Source organism: Myotis lucifugus, unplaced genomic scaffold (assembly GCF_000147115.1).
Source record: "Myotis lucifugus unplaced genomic scaffold, Myoluc2.0 scaffold_320, whole genome shotgun sequence".
NCBI lineage: Eukaryota > Metazoa > Chordata > Mammalia > Chiroptera > Vespertilionidae > Myotis > Myotis lucifugus.
In genome coordinates this window covers 1,164,339-1,184,480 of record NW_005871368.1, presented here as the reverse complement: position 1 = coordinate 1,184,480, position 20,142 = coordinate 1,164,339, and positions in this window count along the sequence as shown.

The window sequence follows — 20,142 nt, the reverse complement described above, 5'->3', positions numbered from 1 at the left end:
GCCTCCAATTTCGTAGCTCCCACCACGTTAACTAAATCAGTGAGGAAAGTCTTGAAAAGTTTGTATCTTGATTTGACATCCTGTTTTGAATTCCTGGATAAATAAACCTGTAGACTACGTGTATGAATCAGTTTCCTGTTAGTTATGAGTGGCACAAATCAAGTCTCGCCCTCTAAAGCAGAGAAAGGGCATTCATCATCTCAAGTATCTGAAAAGATCCAGAAGCAGTCACAGCTGATCCAGAGAGGAAATGGACTTGGTGTGGGTCATGTCTCCATTTCTACAATCACTGCACCTGGAGACAGCTTCAACTGGCCATAACTGGGTCTTGTGCCCAACCCTGGAGCTGAGGATGAGGGGGTCAACGCCACCCAAATTACATTGTTGGAAAGGCTTTGGGTTTCTCTGGCTATACAAGTCCCATAAAACTCGGGTATCCTGCCCTAACCGGTTTGGCTCAGCGGATAGAGCGTCGGCCTGCGGACTGAAGGGTCCCAGGTTCGATTCCGGTCAAGGACATGTACCTGGGTTGCAGGCACATCCCCAGTAGGGGGCATGCAAGAAGCAGCTGAATCGATGTTTCTCTTTCATCGATGTTTCTAACTCTGTATCCCTCTCCCTTCCTCTCTGTAAAAAATCAATAAAATATATTTAAAAAACAAACAAACAAAAAAAACCTCGGGTATCCTTTCATCCAATTTGCATTTAATCAAATACTTAGACTAGTAATGCTTGAAATGAATGCTTAGTCATTCATTCAACTTACCACGTGCCTGCCACTGTTCTAACGGTTGACAGTGAAAAAAGACAAAGTCCCCATCCTGAGGAGCCCGCATTTTAGTGATCGTTGAGTCCTTAACATTCTGTCGTTATGGTCAGTCATAGTCTTGGTCCTGAAATCCTGACATAGACCTGATGGATTTAGTCTTTGAGCAATAGATCCCCATTTTTCTAGCCTTCTAGGCCTCTCCTTTACTTCGAAGCTTGCCTCTTTTTTGTAACATTCCACTAAAGGCCATAACACGGCATCCTCCCTTCAAGGTCCCTAAAGGTCTAGCCTCAGTAGGCACATGGATAGAATTCCAGGACACAATGGTGTCTGCACAGCATGGAGCTTTCTAACTGCTTTGTAGGAATTGCTAACTTCCCAGTGGAGTATCAAGTCAGTGGGGGAAGAATTTATCATTCCATAATGAGGCAGTTGACTACCGAGTTGGAAAAAAATGAAGTTGAAGCCCTCCCTCACATTATACCTCAAACAAAATAAAACAAAAATTCTCAATGGAATAAAGTTTTAATTTTATGAGAGTGTTAAAGATTTACAAGTACATGCAAGAGAATAATTTATAATCTTGTCATGGAACAGGCCTTACTAAATTAACCAAAACTTAAAGGCCATAAAGAAAAAGTTGACAGATTTAAAAGCTAGAAAATAAAAAAATCTCTGTATGACAAATGATATCACAGAAATAAAAGTTAGGAGAGAGACTGGAAGAATATATTTGCAACATGTAAAATGGACAAAAGACAGAAGGAGGAACACTTATGATCAATATATGAAAATATGCCTAACCTCAACGTTATTATCACTCAAGAAATGGAATATATTATGGAATATATTTTGCCAATTAGATTGGCAAATTTAAAAAAATTGATAATCAGTATTTGTAAAAGAACCAGTCGCTCATAAACTGCTGGTGGGAATGGATATGGTTTAGGTTGTGTGAACAGCACTATGGCAGTATCTGTCGAAACTAAAAATGCAGATACTCTTTGGTCCACTTCTAGGAATCTCTCCTACAAAAATGGATGCTTGGTGAACTGGAAAACCAAGTGAATTGAATGTCATCAATGTGAGAACTGTAAAACAAGCTACATTATTGGGATACTATGCAGCCATTACAAATAAATTCTATATATGATATTTGTAATTTTATGTATAAATATATATTATGTACATATATTTTTAAAGATCATCCAGACATATCATATAATCAAAACATATAATACCATGGAAACTACAAATGAGTATGATAAAGCACAAATAGGATGCACATTAAACTGTTACAGCTGCAGCAAAAAGAGTTGGGGTTGGACTTCACTTTTTATGAGTAGATTCTTTTATGAGTAGAAACTATTCATGCATTACTTGGTATAATTAGATAAATTAAGATGCCTACAATTAAAGTAAAGTAAAACAACACCAATATATTTTAAAATGTTTGTAAAATTCAGAAAAAATAAAGAAGACAATACAAATCACCAGTAGGATCATTATTTTCTATAAGCAAAGTCATTTGAATGATTGGTCAGATACAGGATTCTCTTGTTTTGATAAACTTTATCCTGAAAATTAGACACCCATAAGGTAATATTTCATGAAACCCACCTCCAAATAACTTTAATCGGTTGACTTGATTTTGTTAGCAGTTAATAAACTTCAATCTCAAAACACTGACACTGAGGGAAAATCGGGATAGAAAACTGAGCTACTTAGAGGTGTCTAATGCGAGAGAAACTTCTGGACTGGCATTTGGAAATGAGCTGACTAAAACTGAGGACTGTGTGGCCTAATCCAACCAATCATCTGAGGCCTGGTGCCCCCCGCCCCCCTAAGCTTATAACCTGCTCAAATCAAGTCAGTAATCTTGGTGAAATGGAGCACGCTTCAGCGGTTTCCATTTTCTTTTGTTATCAGAAGGATTGAATAAGAGCCGGAGTAACTAATGGAAATTCCTTTCATTCCTCCCCAAGCTCAGTTAGAGGTTTCCGGAAGCCAGGTTTTCTACCAACCACATAAATCACTGAAAGCCTCACATCCAGAAAGCTACTCACTGCCGGTTTCTTCCCTGATGCACTTTTCCTTATGGCCTCTGCTGTGCTCTTATTAGCAGCGTTACATTATTCATTGTTAAAGTCCCTTCGTTTTATAAAGTGTCCTGGGGCTAGGATGCTTTTCCCAGTCCACTTCTGTTTGGCTGACTACCCCCTTATGGAATTTGTGCTTCATCCTGCCAAGAAATCATCTCTAATGGCACCTTGTAACAATGCAGTATTATCAGATTTTGAGGTTCTGGGTACTCCTGTGATCTTCAGAAAACACCCCCAATGCTGTCCGCTGTCCAGATGAAGAAAGTGAAACCTAGAGAGATCAGGTAACTATCCAGCTCTCCACAGGCAACATCTGATGGATTTCCAACAGCAAAGCTGTCCGGGGCAGCGCAGTGAGCAGGTACGCAGGTAGACAGAGGAGCAAGGCTGGCCCTGAATCCCCATGCCTGCAGGCACCGTTTTCTAAGAACAGCTTTACTGAGGTACAATTCGCAAACCTTACATTCACTCATTTTAAGTGTAGGGTCGAATGATGTTTTACCACATTCACGGAGCTGTGCAGACATCACCACAACCCAAGTTGATAACATTTTCATCACCTGCAGAAGAGCCCTCCAGCCTATTCAGTCAGCCACTCCCTGGTCCCACCCTCAGCTCCAGGATCTGCCTTTTGGTCGTTAGACAGAAAGGGGGCCCTGTAATAAATCGCACGGAAAGTCACCTCACAGGGTGATCTGATCACAAATTCCTAACTGGGCACGTCATGGTAGGTGTTCACTCCCTCGGCCTATAACTTCCCTGCTAACAGGTTATCTTTGCCTTAAGCAAGCCCTGTACATGGTTCTTGTGCGTCTAGGTTAACACACCTGTGAAATGGCTCTTTTTTAGATCCCCCAGAAGCTTAACCACCCCCAAAAGAGCACATAATCCTGTTAGCTATCCTATAACCCAACCACAGAGCTTTCCTTGCCTTGGTCTGTCTCCCACTCATGTCATCTTCCTTACTTTCTGTCCTCAATTCCAAACGGATAAGAGAAGGCGCAAAACCGGCATTCTCTGGAGCATCTGACATCTTGCTTCCTTGGAAAGTCATCAGTTAGGCTCAAATAAACTCATAAAAATTCTCTCCTGGTTTAGATATTTTTTTTCTTTTTAAAAAGTTATTTCTCCACCTTTAATTTACATCATTAGGTATCAGATCCTCAAAAAGCTTTAAAAATTGAATAGACTACTTTTTAGAGAAGTTTTAGGTTACAAAAATATTGTTCAGAAAATAGTTAGCACACCCCCCCCCCAACACCTATAATTATCATGTTGCATTAATGTGATGTACTTGTTACAATTGACGAACCAATGTATTGATACATTCGGATGCTTCTTACTCAAACAGTCTATAGATCTGCCTTTTGGGACATCTTACACGAATGGACTCTTACAACATGTGGTCGCCAGTTTTGTCTTTCTGACGGCACACAGTTCAGATCCTCTTTGTCATGTCAGTGCATCCCGTTGATTGCTCTCTATTTCTGCCACATGTTCACATCTTGCCTTGATGAGACTTAAGCCCCTTGTGAACAGATGGGCACCATTTTGTACCCCCGTATGCACTCTCTCAGTGCCCTGCCTGTACCTCCTTGTTCAAACCACACCAGTGCACACCAGAATAACTCCAAACGGCCAGAAGCTCCTTTTTTATTTTCCTTTTTGGAGGACTTTCTCTGGTTATCTTTATGCTGGGGACAGGGAATTAATGCCTCCCAGGAGCAGCCTCAACCAGTGGCTGACAGGAGCTAGTGCATAAATACCCCAGTTCCATCACCCCCCTGAGACCTCCATGCCCACTTTCAGTTTCCCTAGAAGAACCAAGCTCTATGTCCACAGTACCTCCTAGCTTGACAGTACCTCCTAGCTCGACTGCTGACCACACATTGACTGCCTAGCCTTCCTGTTTTTTTTTCTTCTCCTTCTTCCTTCTTCCTTCTTCCTTCTTCTTTCTTTCTCCTCCTCCTCCTCCTCCTCCTCCTCCTCCTCCTCCTCCTCCTTCTTCTTCTTCTAGATTTTTAAAATTGATTTTTAGAGAGAGAGGAAAGGAGGAGAGAAAAACATTGATCAGCTGCCTCTTGCACGCTCCTAACTGGGGGTCAAGCTGGAAACCTGAGCATGTGCCCTGACTGGGAATCAAACCAGCAACCTTTCGGTGCATGCCCAACCAACTGAGCCACACTGGCCAGGGCCCTGGTCTCACTTCCTTTCTTCCTTTCTGGTGTTTTCATATTCTCAAAAATAAAGTACTTGCACTGGAATCCTTGTCTCAGTGTCTGATTCTGAGGGAACTCAAATCCAGGCACTCCTGCCATGTGCTAAATAAACATTGAGCCTAATGTACCAGGTGTACCACTTAATGAGGATTCTTTTAATAGATGGAGTTACACATATGTTGATATATATGCGATTTGATATGTATGCTGTTTTGTTGTATTGACAACAAGCTTTAAAACTTCGTATGTCAAATTTTCTGAAGGTGTTGACATCATAGATATTTTTACGCTTAAAAAATGTCGAATTTCATGCCAAAAAAAGACCATTTGCGGGAAGTTTTAATTCATTTCTTTATTTTGAAGAGAAGTGCTGCTAAAAGTTATCGTATACTTTGGGAAGCTTATAGTGAACATGCTCCATCTCAAGATACTTGTGAACGCTGTTTTAAATGCTTTAAAAGTGATGATTTCGATGTGAAAGACAAAGAACGTCCAGGTCAACCCAAAAAGTTTGAAGACCAACAATTACAAACATTATTGGATGAAGATGCGTGTCAAACTCAAAAACAACTTACAGAAAGATTAAACGTTGCTCAGCAAACAATTTCCAATCATTTACAAGCAATGGGAAAGATTTTAAAGGAAGGAAAATGGGTGCCACGTCAACTGAACAAAAGACAAATGGAAAACCGAAAAGTCATCAGTAAAATGTTGCTTCAACGGCACAAAAGATAGTCTTTTTTTGCATGCAATTGTGACTGGCGATGAAAAGTGGATTTATTTTGAGAATTCCAAATGCACAAAATCCGCATTATTAACCGGTTAATGTTTAATTCGCATTATTAACTGGTTAACAATCCGAATTATTAACCGGTTAATAATGCGGATTAACCATTAACCGGTTAAAAATGCAGATTTTGTAATCAAAGAGAACACGATAATTTCAAGAGAAACATCAAAAGTGCTTTTTTTTCAAAGTAATGTCCTTCACTAGCTACACATTTCCCACATCTTTCAGGTTCTATTCCTGCCAAGGGCACATGTCTGGGTTGTGAGCTCGATCCCCAGTAGGGGGCATGCAGGAGGCAGCCAGTCAATGATTCTCTTTCATCACTGATGTTTCTTTCTTCTTTTTTAAAAAAAATACTTTATTGATTTTTTTACAGAGAGGAAGGGAGAGCGATAGAGAGATAGAAACATCCATGAGAGAGAAACATCCAACAGCTGCCTCCTGCACACCCCTACTGGGGATGTGCCCGCAACTAAGATACATGCCCTTGACCGGAATCAAACCTGGGACCCTGGAGTCCACAGGCCAACGCTCTAGCCACTGAGCCAAACTGGTCAGGGCCATCATTAATGTTTCTAACTCTCTTTCCCTCTCTCTTCCTCTCTGAAATAATAAAGATATATTTTTTTAAAAATGGTATGGAAATTTTAAGTTAACAAATGAATAGGATAGCAGGCCTGCAAGTATTTCCATATTCTGATTACACTGACTACATTATTAGTACTCTAAAAATAATATATGAATTTAAAGGACATTTCTTTGCTGCAATGGGAGAAAACACAGTAAAATATGCAGTATTAATTTATATGAAGTTTTGCATTGGTGCTCTAGCGCCCTCTCCTGGATATACCTGAATACTGCAGCTAAGGCGGAACTTGCTAGGGCCATGGAGTCAACAGGCATTTTGGTTGAAGCCTAGGGACTCCTCAGAATAATGTTTTAAAATGCATAAAATATAATAAAGAAAATAAGAAAGGAAATAATTTTATGAGAATATCCAAAAAGTTTAAAATAAATTTGTTATCTATTAATTAAATTTAAAAATCTATCTTTGGGTCTAATTATTGTAATTTCAAAGTGGAAATGAATTTAAACAATAATTTGAGATATCTGCAGCAACAATAATCTTGCATGAAAATATGACTTCTACTGGTGACAAAGTTATCGATAGTGTGTACTAGTTTCCTAGGCTGCCATAAAGTACCACAAACTGGGAGGCTTAAAACAATGGCCATTCATTGTCTCACAGTTCTGGGGGCCAGAAGCCCAAAATCAAGGTGTGGGAAGGGCCATACCCCCTCTGAGGTTTTTAGGAGGGGCTCCTTCCTAGTCCCTTCCAGCTGTAATTCAGACACCCTGAATTCTATTCTTGGAACATAGGTTAGGAACCTCTGAAGATTATTTTTGGTTAATAAGTATTTTTGTGTTTGGACTTGCTTTCTGGGAGAGTTTTAAGTGTGTGAAGACCATGAAAGATGTCCTTGTTTTTAGGAGGATAAGTCTTACATATGCGGAACACCCAGGAAACAATATTGGGCTGTGTGAAACACTGTGGGACGAATGTCATACTTTATGTCAGGGGTCCTCAAACTACGGCCCGCCGGCCACATGCGGCCCGCCGAAAACATTTATCCGGCCCGCCGGGTGTTTTTGCCGCCGCTGTGTGCATAGGAATTTGTTCATAGTTGTTGTTTTTAACTATAGTCTGGCCCTCCAACGGTCTGAGGGACAGTGAACTGGCCCCCTGTTTAAAAAGTTTGAGGACCCCTGCTTTATGTGCTACAGAAACCGAGAAAAGGGAGAGGTCTTATGGATGGGAACAACTGGACACCTGTTTTTGAGGGTGTGGGACTGGATGGGCTTAGGATGATGGCAGGATGCGAACCATCAGGACATATGAAGGATGATAGAAACAGTGTGAACTAAAATAAAACCTCGAGATAGAAAGGTAGGCTCCACAAAGAGATTTAATATTTAACCTAAAAATTAAGTTTGGGAAGCTTACCAATTATAAAAGCTTACGATGACCCACTCCTCCCTCAGGAAGGCTGGCAACCCTGAGGCCACTCTACACACTCTGCAGAGGGTTCTGGTGGGCAACGCAAGAGCCCGTCTCCTAATGTTTTCCTTCTTGCTTCTCTTCTTCTGTTCTTCATCCTGCCCCCTGGGATCACTTCCTAACTCCTAATCAACCAGATTTATTGTAGCCTTTGTCTTCTCTCTGCCTAGAGGGGGGGTGGGGGGGGGTGGACTCTGCCTAAGGCAGCTCCGCAGTTCCACGACTCAGGACTTTCAAATGAAGTCCAAGAAAACACTTACGGAAAATAAAAATATATACGATTAAAGGGCCAGCCAACGAGGAACTCTTATATGCACTATTAAATGGACAATGTGACACCAACCACTTTATTCTCTTCCCATATTCTACAGTATATTTCTCATACTGGGCTCAGCTAAAAACGGTTGGCAGAATTGATGGAGGAAGACAGTGCCTTCCCCATGTCCCTTGGGAATTACATGTTGTTATACTTTTATTTCAGAGGATGCCCTCTAGGGAAGCCCCTTGCAGGTGAGTCTTTTGCCATCTGGGTGGCTGTGATGAAGCTCTGGGATCACCCGCAGTTACAGGGTTTGGCTTTTAATGCAGTTTCTCAAAGGAGAGTCAATGTTATTTGGTTCATAAGAAAGTATTTTCTTTGAAAGAGGTCCCTATGCAGCTCCCATGTGAGAGATGCTGCTCTAATTGGCAGTGGTTAAGAGCAGGGGTCAGGTCTGGGGTCAAGTCCTAGACCCATTTCCCACGAGTGTGTGACTCTGAGCAAATTATGCAACCTCTCTGAGCTGTAGCTTCCTGTTCATCAACACCAGTGCCCACAATAGTTACACCAGAGGGTTGTTACAAGTCTTTCCTGAAATAAGGTGTGAAGTGCTTACTTAGCGCAGTTCGAGGCTATATGGCTAACAGTGTCCTCATGAATAATAATAGCTGGTAGAAAGTGGTGGTAACAACAATAATGGTAATAATAATTAAAAAATAGAAATAACTCCCATTCACCCAGAGAAAACATTTTCAGTACCACGGACCAGTCACTCTGTCTTGCTGCCTTTCAACCACCAGGGGGCAAAAGCGTCAACTCAAACTATTTAATGAGAAAGGCCACTCTGAGCTTTCCCTCAAGTTAAGAGTGAGGTTGTGTGTGTGTGTGTGAAAGGACACACATAGATACATACACATATAAATAAAATATAGAAATCCTATATAATAAAGGCCTAATATGCTAAGTGTCTGGCTGGCCATTCAACCAATCAAAGCGTAATATGCTAATGATATGCTAACGCCACTCAACCGCTTGCTATGACATACACTGACCATCAGGGGACAGGCTATTGACCAGTCAACCAGTCGTTATGACATGCACTGACCACCAGGGGGCAGACACTCGGACCAGTAGGTTAGCTTGCTGCTGGGGTCTGGCCAATCGGACTGAGTGAGATGGGCCAGACATGCCCTGGAGCCCTCCTGCAGTCCCTCCCCGGCTGGCCAACCTTCCACGACTCTCCCCAGCCCTAATTGAGTACCGATGGAGTCCCTCGGCCTGGCCTGCACCCTCTTGCAATCCGGGACCACTTGGGGGATGTCAGAGAGCCAATTTTGGCCCAATCCCGCAGGCCAGGCTGAGGGACCCCACTGGTGAACAAATTTGTATAGTTTCGTGTCCATTGTTTAGTATATTTCAGGGTGAAGAAAAATTGTATGGAGGAGCAGATATTTTCATGATCAAAATAGTTAAAAAAGTTAGACCTAGTTGCCAGACCGACGTGGCTCAGTGGTTGAGCCCTGACCTATGAACCAGGGAGTCACAGTTCAATTCCCAGCCAGGGCACATGCCTGGGTTGTGGGCTCCATTCCCAGTGTGGGCCTGCAGGAAGCAGCCAATCAATGATTCTCTCTCATCATTGATGTTTCTCTCTCTCTCTCTTCTTCTCCCTTCCTCTCTGAAATCAATAAAAATATTTTTAAAAAGTTAGACCTAGCAAAGAAGAAATTGTGTAAGGTTGAACTTGGAGTGTTTCTCCCTTTCCATCCCTTTATACACACACAAACACATACACACACACGCATGCACACAAAATCACACTCATTGCACACATATATAAACATACACCTGCATACCTCTAAATGCATCTGAAGGGTTGCTGGGCTCCTCCACATAGAGGTGGAGGAGCACAGATTCCAAGGGAAGATTTTAGGGCTCAAATCATGTGAAGCCAAACTGTAATGATACGAGAATCACTCACCAAAACTGTGGCTCTGCTGTTACTTCTGTGTGAAATTGTGGACACTGCCTCAAATCAAGAGAGGCTTGGGACAACCCTGCTGGACTCCATGCTTGTCTTATAACAGAGCAAAAGGATCTCTGCATTGCCACTGCCTAAAAAGGCTTTGGATCAAATGGACCTGCCCAGCCTTGCAGACCCACTTAGCCTAACCAGGCACACTGGTTGACTTTGGTAAGATAAGGAATGAGCGGCCATTAGACAGTTGAGAGGTGCAGGGGTGCAGGCCCTCAGATGGCCTTTGTGAAGCCTTGATCTGGGGAAAGGATCCAGCTCGGGGGCCCTGTGGCTAGTGTGTCCTTAACCAGAATAAAACCATCACTATATCTCTTCATCTAAATAACAGCACAGGACAGAATGCCAAGGAACCCAGAGAAATTTCTTCCTCCGAATGATTTACCCGGCTTCAATAGGCACTCCTCACAAGCCCAGAGGCAGGAGATACCCTGGCAGCCTTCTCAGGTGTGTTGTTGGTAGGGGAGCAGATTGTCCTCTCTGCAAGGCAGACATGTGAGCTCATACGGGGATTGTGTACAATGCAAACACCTCACTTACTGAGAGAGGAAGAGCTATCAAACGCAGCTCTCTGTAGGTCCTTTCTTGGAGACCCTAGAAACTGAGCAGTTACTCTGAGATGCTCTAGAGCAGTGGTTCTCAACCTGTGGGTCGCGACCCCTTTGGCGGTCGAACGACCCTTTCACAGGGGTCGCCTAAGACCATCCTGCATATCAGATATTTACATTACGATTCAAAACAGTAGCAACATTACAGTTATGAAGTAGCAACGAAAATAATTTTATGGTTGGGTCACAACATGAGGAACTGTATTTAAAGGGCCAGAAGGTTGAGAACCACTGCTCTAGAGCAAACACCACAGAAGGCTCAGGCAGTTGAGTAAAACAGATTGGGGACACATGTGCATAGGAAAAAGACTGGGAGGAAATACTGCTTCAAATGTTAACCAATGATTCTCTCTAGATGTTAGAGTTTGCCATAATATTTATTTTCTTCTTTATATTTTTATACATAGTCCAAACTGAATACAGGGAGCATGAATTACTATATATCTATATATATTTCAAAGAGGAGGGGAGAGGGAGAGAGAGGTAGAAACATCAATGATGAGAGAGAATTATTGATCAGCTGCCTCCTGCACGCCCTCTACTGGGAATCGAGCCCGAAACCCAGGCATGTGCCCTGATGGGTATCAAACGATGACCTCCTGGTTCATGGGTTGACACTCAACCGCTGAGCCAACCCGCAGGGCAGCATGAATTACTTTTATCAGAAGAATAGTTTAAAGTTCACGTTCTTCCAAGGCAGTCCCAGCTTAGCCGGATACAGGTGAGTGACATGTGGAGCGAGACTGAGACCGGGGAGTCGTTCTGACCTCAGTGTGTGTCCAGCGTTATGCTGGGTGACACGGGGGTGCCGAGGAGAGCGAAGTCCTGCCATCAAGGGAGGGCCAGGGAAGAAAGGTGACAGACACAGGATTTACTCGATCCCAGACAAGTTCATGTGTATATTACTCCCTTAATCCTCACCCAGGCCCTCTGAGGGGACTGTTAGTCTTATTCTCATTTGACAAGGAGAAACCGAAGCCCAGAAAGTGCGGCAACGGGGCCAGATAACAACACAGCCTGCACCTGGGGTCCTGCAAGCCGCCCGGAGAGGAGTTCACTAACCTGGGGCTGCGTGGATGGCGGGACGCGAGGCCACACAGCCAGGGTCTCGGGCAGGAGATTGGGGCATCATTCAAGCTTCTTCTGGAAACAGACAAAGTCTCCTGGGCCTTGTCGGGAGGAAGCGGGGGTTCAGTGGGTTAAAGCGGCGCCCGGCTGGAGACCATTACTGCACGGGCAGCTGGAGAGACTGGGTGAGATGTGGGGTGGGCGGTGCTCCCAGCGTCCTCTGCGGCCTCTCCTGGGAACCAGGGAAAGGTGTTTAAAATGTAAACACTGGCTGCTGAATGCGGTATGAAACTTCACCGTCGGACTTATTTGTATTATTCTCTTTGTGCTGAGAATAATAAAAGCACATTTCTAGTAAACTTGGAAAAGGACTAAGGCATGGCATGAGATAACTTTTTTAACATTGAAACCCACTAACCTCCTTCTAGACATTAGCCCTTTGGCCTGACTCGCCCGTGGCTCTCCTGCTCATGGTGATGCCTACGTGAGCAGACCTCAGCTGACTGCATGTGTGGGTCCTCTGACATCAGCAAGGAGCAGCTTGTGCTTCTGGGAAATTCTAGCTCTGCGGCCTTGCTCTTCTTACTGAGCGAGCAATGAGGTCACCACGTAACCAAGTAACCCCGCCTGGGGTCAGGAGGCCTCTGAGCCTCCCCAGGGCATTTCTGTTGATGTCTGCTTTCTGGGGACAGAAAGTGAGGGTGCTGCCTCTGAAAGCCCATTGAAAAATCTATGGAGTGAGATCATTTTCTGGGACGATCACAACAAAGCACCACCGATTGGGGGGCTTAAATGGTAGAAATTTATTTCCTCACAGTTCTGGAGATTAGAAGTCCCACACCAAGGCATCAGCAGAGTTGGTCTCCTCTGTGGCGACTCTCCTGGCTGGTAGATGGTCTTCCCTCTGTGAGTGTCTGTGTCCTAATCTCTCCTTATAAAGACCCCAATTGGATTGGATTAGGACCCACCCCAAGGACCTCAATTTAATAACCGCTTTAAAGACCCCCCCCCCCCATCTCCAAATACAGTCACATTCTGAGGTTCTGGGGATTAGAGCGTCAACAGATGAGTGTGGCAGGCTCGGAGCGTGGGGTGAAGGGGAGACACAATGCAGCCCACAGCACCCTTGGAGGGAACAGAGATGACGTGTTTTCTGTTACCAATGAGCCACCAGCCTAGGTCAGGCCCCGTGAGGAGGCAACCTTCCCACCCACTGTGAGCCCAAAGCTGGGGGTTCCAGTGGGGATGCTCCCAGTCCTCTGTCCCCACTAACCTGGGACTCCTCCCTCCAGCTTGGACCACACTCGGAGGAAAGGGATCCCTAATCCAGGCAGCGGAGACACCTGCTACGACCCTCCAGCTCCTGCGGCAGCACCGCAGCCCTGCAGGAGAGCAGGGATGGCGCACACCTGAGCAGCCAGGTGCGGGCACTTCACCGGCTCGGTGCTGTGAAGCAGTCCCATACCCGCTGGGGTTTCGGTGGGGGTTTTCCCAGGTCACGCAGAGTGCAGGGCATCATGACGAGCTGGAGACACACACGCCAGGCAGGCAGGCAGAGGCAGGACTGCCTGTCTAGCCGCCCCGTCGGCTGTGGAAGGATGTGGCTGGATCCACTCACCCCTTCAACAAACACACGCAGGGGCCAGATCTGAGCCGGTACAGGGGCCTGGGACTCATCAGCAAACGGAGCAGACAACACCTGTGAGTTCACGGAGCCTCCATTTCCATGTGGAGGAGGGAGGAGAGATGAGCTGCCCCCAGAGGTGCTTCCTGTGAAAATATCCACTTGGTCCTGGGGAACCGGGAACTCCCAGCCTCCTCCAGCGAGGGCTTCTGGGTGGTTTCCTGTTTCAGCCCCACAGCCAGGGGAAATTCCTTTTTGCCCCTCTGAACTCTAAGCTGAGGTACACACACGCTTGGTGAGGGACTTTTCTGGTGAAAGGAAAGTTTGATGTCCTTGTGCACGCTTCTTAATATATCCTGGGAAAGACAGTTCAAATGTCAGTTCCCGTGAGAAACCCAGTCTGATCACACCCACTGGTATTTTGTGCTCTCTTAGCACAATACACTGCATCACAGTTGTTTGTGTGCTTCCAGGCCCCCAAGTTCCCCGGGCAGGGCTCTGCTCTGCCTGCCTCTGCCGGGGGTGGGGTGGGGGGGGTGCACCGGTGGCTTACAGATGTGCTGGACTGAATGACAACGCCAAGGGCCCAGGGGCACACCTCCGCCTGGTGCTAGGGGCCTGCACTACCACTCTCTTTCTAATACCCACAGGATTAAAGTAGCAATGAGTTTAAACACTATTTTATCATTAGAAACAACTAAAGTGTGATATAAAAATTTCCGTTATTTTTCTCAGTATATGGCTAAACCGAAGTGGTTGTTGCCTGTGTTCCCAATAGAAGGAAATGCTCAATTTCAGTTAGAGGTTTGTGAAAGCAGAGATGTAAATTTCTCCAAGAAAAAGGATCCCAGGATGATTAGAATGGACATTTCCCTGGTGGGGCATACCCAAGGGGACATTTCCTAACTCATCTCCTCTGCCCCAGTGAAAACAAAAAGATGTAAAAATCTCCCATTTGAGTTCCTGAACCCCAGAGTTCTATTTACAGGCTATTTGAAGAATCTACACACACTCAGTTAAGAAACACCAGGCTAGTCCTTTTGTCCCCCAGGCTGTACTACTTAACCCTGTCACCTTGCAATTCCCAATCGGCTCAGGTGCAAGGTTCTGCCACCTCCTTAACCTTGAGGGGGCTTGGCGCCAGGTGCCCTCAGCTCCTACCCTGCACCTGCATGGTGTCCTCCAGCTGCGGACAGATGTGGCCCCTTTGCCTGCTCGCCAGTGGGTTCCAGTTGCACAAAAGCATCAGTAGCCTGTAATGACAGCAAACATCCTTCAAGACCGCCTCTCCCCGTGGCTGGCCTTGGGTACCCAAAGCCAAGGTTTTCTTCCTTTCCTTTTTCTCCTTTCTCCCAAGCACTTCCTGGCCTCTCGGTTTTCCTCTTCTTCCTTTTCTCCCTCCTTTTCATTCCACAGACTCATCAGCTCTGCCTCCGTCCTGCCCATCCCAGCAGCGCAGGTTCATTGTCTATGTACACTGGTACGTTATTCAGCCGCAGAAAGAATGAAGTACTGATACACGCTATAACATGGTGAACTTGGAAGACATTATGCTAACTGGAAGAAACCAGTCACAAAAGCACAAATATTGCATGAGGTTCCTCAAGTAGTCAAGCTCATAAAGACACGTAGTAGAATGCTGGTTGCCAGGGGCTGAGAGCAGGTGGGGAAGGGGAGTTATTGATAAATGGGGACATGGTTTCTGTTTGGGAAGATGAAAGAAGTTCTGGAGCTGGATGGCGGGGATGGTTGCACGCCATGTGAATGTACTTAATGCCACAGAATTGTTCACTTAAGAATGGTTAAACTGGTAAATTCTGTTACGTGTGTTTTATACAAATTTTATAAAAATCAATGGTTTTCCTAATCACTAACTATAACCAGTTAGAAATGTAAGGGGGAAGGGTGCCTACTCGCAGGAGCAACAGAATCCATAGTATAACCAAGACTGAAACCATGTGCTATAGCCCTGCAACACCACAGGCATGGAAACAGGCAGATCAATGAGCAAAGCTGAATGGAGACCCCAGAATTGTGACATCCCGTTTCTAAGACGCTACCGAATTAAAAAAAAATGGCCTAGCCAGCATGGCTCAGTGGTTGAGCATCGACCTATGAACCAGAAGGTTATGGTTTGATTCCAGGTCAGGGCACATGCCTGGGGTGTGGGGTGTGCAGGAGGCGGCCGATCGATGATTCTCTCTCATCATTGAGGTTTCTATCTCTCTCCCCCTTTCTCTCTGAAATCAATGAAAATATATATATTTAAAAAAACTGGACATGTGCACAAAGATATATGAACAAGGAAATTTGCAGAAATGACATTTTCAGAAGCAAACGCTGTTGGAACACTGTAGGTGTTCATCTGTGGGGGATGGTTAAATGGGAAACATCACCTGCCCTGTGCAGCTGTTTTAGGAAGGAAGCAGAGCTGTGAGTCCTGCATGGCATGACCTTAGTGGTATATGGAGAAGCAAGTTTTCACATGATCCTTTGGGCATCATATCATTTGTTTACGAACAAAACATAAAACTATGTATTTGGGGATTTACCTAAAGAAGTAAATGCATAGAAAAATGTCTAGATGTAGACAAATCAAACTGGTTTTGTGCTTAATCCCAGGGCATGTTTCCTTTATAAATGTATTCGAGTTGTACATTCTTGTTGCTCAATTCTAAATTTACTTGTGAATTTTTTTTTCTTTAATAAAATAGGAGAACTTGGCCTTCTCAGTCCTGTGACAAGCTGGCCTTACCTGTGTCTCCATCAGGCCTTCTCAGTGGGGTCAGCATCAGGGCACTGGTGGAGGATGTGAGGACAGTAGCTACACCCTCCTGGTAGCTACTGTCCTCAAGAGAGGAGCGGAGGTCTGCATGGGGCTGTTGGCGGAGGACCAGGATTCCACTTCTGGAAAGGAAGACCCGGAACCCTCCGTCCTTGTGCAGGCAGGCGTTACTTCGGGTGCCCAGTGACCTTAGTGTGCAGGCACCCCTGACTTTGATCTTGGCTGTGATTTGGAATTATCTGGAGGACTGAAAAGCTCCTGGTGCCTAATCTGCACTGGGCATTCTCATATTTGGTCCAGCGGGGAGAGGGGGTTTGTTGATGTGTAGCCCTAAGGCTGTCTCTCCAAATTCAGGGTTCTTCTGTTCTTCTATTACAGCCCGCTCCCTCCCCAACCAAGATGCTATCTAGTCTGGCACTACCAATTTATGCACCTGATATTTGAAACAGAGGAGAGGTTTTTTGACATTTCACCCAACTGGTTTCTGCTCATCGCTCTACCCCACTGCGATCTTATTGAGCCTTTCCCACCCAGTGTATGCTTTCCATCTCACTATAGTCTTGGCGGGATGCTCCCTCCACTTCCCAGGCACAAAGTCTCTCTTGGGCCAACTTCCCTTTCAGCTGAGTCCTTGAAGGAAGGAGTGGTTTCTACAAGATTGAAAATACCTTTTACCTCTCTGGATAAGAAACCAAGAGAGGAACACCAGTCAGCAATAGAAGGAGACAAACATGCATGTTACAACATGAACCTCAAAAACATGACGCTCAGTGAAAGCAGCCTGATGTCAAAGGCACACATTGTATGATTCAATTTCTATGAAACACCCAGAAAAGGCAAATCTCAGATTACGGGCCCGCTGGATCTGGGTGGAATGAGAGGTGACTGCCAATGAACACAGGGTCTTTTGGGGGTGATGGGGATATATTCTAGAATTGGATTGTGCTGATGGTTGCACAGCTCTAAAAATCACTGAACCACACGCAGAAAACTTGCATTCCAGTGTGTAAATCATCCCTCCATAGAGTAGAGCAGGCAGACTAATCTTGAGTCCTCCTTAGAATGGATGTTCTTTGAGAATGTTAGACGAGTGAGGGTTGAACACTGAGTGAACGGTGAAGTTTATGGTCTCAAACAGCTCAGTTTTAGCTCCTCAGTCAGCTGAACCAAAGCCCTGCGGCAATCGTACCCACCCTCTCTTTACACTGGGTTCCAGCTCTCCCTCTGTGCCCAGTCACCTTGGTAGAGGCTTCCTCCTGGGAGAGGACCCTCTCCTGTGGGGCTTTGGGTGTTTCAGAACTGCTTGGTTCTTGCTGATAACTGGCTCCCTCACCCCCCTCTCCCTCCCTTAGATTCTCTCCTTTCTCCCCAGCATCCCCTCTTCCCTTCCTTTCCCTTCCCCATCTCCACCTCCCCTTTCTGCTTCCCTTCCTTCTCCCTTGCACCCCCTCTTCTCTCTTCTTCCTCCCCTCCCCTGTCCTCCTCCCCTCCCACCGCTCCTTTCCCACATAATGAATAGGGCACCATTTCCAGTGCAGACACTGTGTCAGAAGGTAGACATCCAAGGATGAGCAAAACCAACCCGGATGGACTTGTCTTCAGAGTTCACAGTTTGTTGGGGGAGCGTGATGTTAACCAGATCACACAAATTAAAGCTGACTTACAACACATAAGGTGTTTGAAGGGCCCATCATGCAACAGGGAGTTCTAATTTAGAGGGGTCCTTGAAGTGCACTTCGCCAACCCAGGTGATATTGAGGTGGGGGCTTGGAGGGTGAGAGGAGCTTCACGTGAGGAGTAGAGAGCAGGCTCTGGGTGGCAGAGCTGCAGCTGGGAGGACTGAAAGGTGGTCAGCGAGTGAAGTGGGGAAGCACAGAGGGGGAAGTGTGCCCCCGCAATACTCTCCATGGCCTGACCTTTGGGCCCTTTCCACCAAAGTCAGCCCCCAAGGAAAGTTACACACTGTAAAAACAGTGCTATGCAGGTACAGCCTCAAGATGCATATTTTCATTTCCCTTCCCTCCTGCTGTGTCTACCCGGTCAAAGTGCTAGCTCATAGGCTGTGGGTGGGTTTTATGCTAAGATGTTGGGAAGACATTGCTGGGTTTTGCACTTGGGTGAGACACAACCTAATTGATGTGTGAGACACCATTGGCTGGTGAGAAGCTAATGCCTCGGGGGCCCATCAGTTGCCCTGCATTGAACTTAGGTTCAAGGCGGGGCAGATCCCCTCCTCCCAGGGACTCTCAGTGGAGGGCGGTGCCAGCTGGGGCTGGATCGTGGTGTCCTAGGCCAGACACTAGACTTGAGCCCTAGTTTTAGGGGCTACATAGGAGGCTGGGGGTGAGGCACGGTTGGGGTAGGGAAGGGCCGTCTGAAAAGCCCCATCAAGGCCCTAGATTTAGAGGCAAGCAGGTGTTCAGAACACACTTCCTCCTCCCCCAGCCCTCCCTCCCCACTGTGTCCCCTTCTATTTATAGTGCTTCCTTTCCTGATCTCTGTGCTTGAAAAGTGCTTAAAACACACCAAAGAGAAAAAAATAATTCTGAAAAATGTCAAACCACAGATCCTTTCCCCGCTCTTCTTTTAAATTTCTAGGTTTGTACTACTCCTGTTTGACCCTAAAGTAAATAGGGTCAAATGGGGTGCCCAGGTTTTAATAGGTACAGAAGGTGCCAATTATTGGGTTCTGGCCCCTTCTGCAGCTTTCTGGGCAGGAACCCTGAGATCCTTTCTCACCGATAAAATGTGGGGCCACAGAGATATGGCCCCAGAATCTAGCCTATAAGTTTGAAAAGATTGGCAGCAAAGATAATGAGATGGGAGTCGGAAAATTCTCTGAATTGGAAGCTAGGATGTCATAGTCTAGTTAAAGCTACGTCTGGAAACATCACTTTACATTTTTTAGTATATTTTCCACTCTGAAAATTGAAAGAGTTGGACTAGACCCATGTTTTACAAACTTTTTTTTTTACTCAAAGCACATACACTGCAATAAAAGTTCCACAAAATCGTATCGTATTTATGCTTACTGATGCATTTTCTTTTTTATTGTTTCATTTTCTATTCTATTTCACTTTTTTAAAAAAATTTTGATCATGACCTACTAAAATACTTTCAAAATCTACTACACATGCTTGGAATGTATGTATGTTCCACCATAATAAAAAATTTTAAAAACTACTCTAAATTTCAATCCAATGGTTGAAAAATACCGGACTACCCAATATCTAGTATACTCCAATATTATTTTAAAAATTTAATTGTTGCAATCACTGAAGACAAGTGCCTCATTGGTAAAATGTTAAGATTATATTTTTTTCTCAGATAATTACAATTTTTTTCTCCATTGTCCTCTTTTCTCTTTTAAATATCAACTAATTATAGTATAAACTAGAGCTGAACACGTACATACCTTGAAGTCCAACAATTCTGCCCTGGGCATATCTCAATGGAAATGAGTACGTATATTCACCAAATGAGGTGCTCAGCAATGTTCATAGCAGCACTATAGCCTCAGACGGGATACAACTCAGATGTTAATCAGCAGGAAAACGAATAAATAAGGGCTGGTCCATCCACACAAAGGAATGTGTACAGCAATGAGTGAAAGAACTGTCACTATCAACAATATGAGTGAGTCTCACCAAAATAATGTTGAACAGAAGAAGTCAAAGCTGAAAGGACATATACCTTGTGATTTCATTTATATCAAGTTCAAAACCAGGCAAAAGTAATCTACGTGATAGAACTTTGGGAGGTGGTGACGGGAAGGGGCTTCTGGGGGGGGCACAGAAGGGGCTTCTGGTTTTTGATCTGGGTGC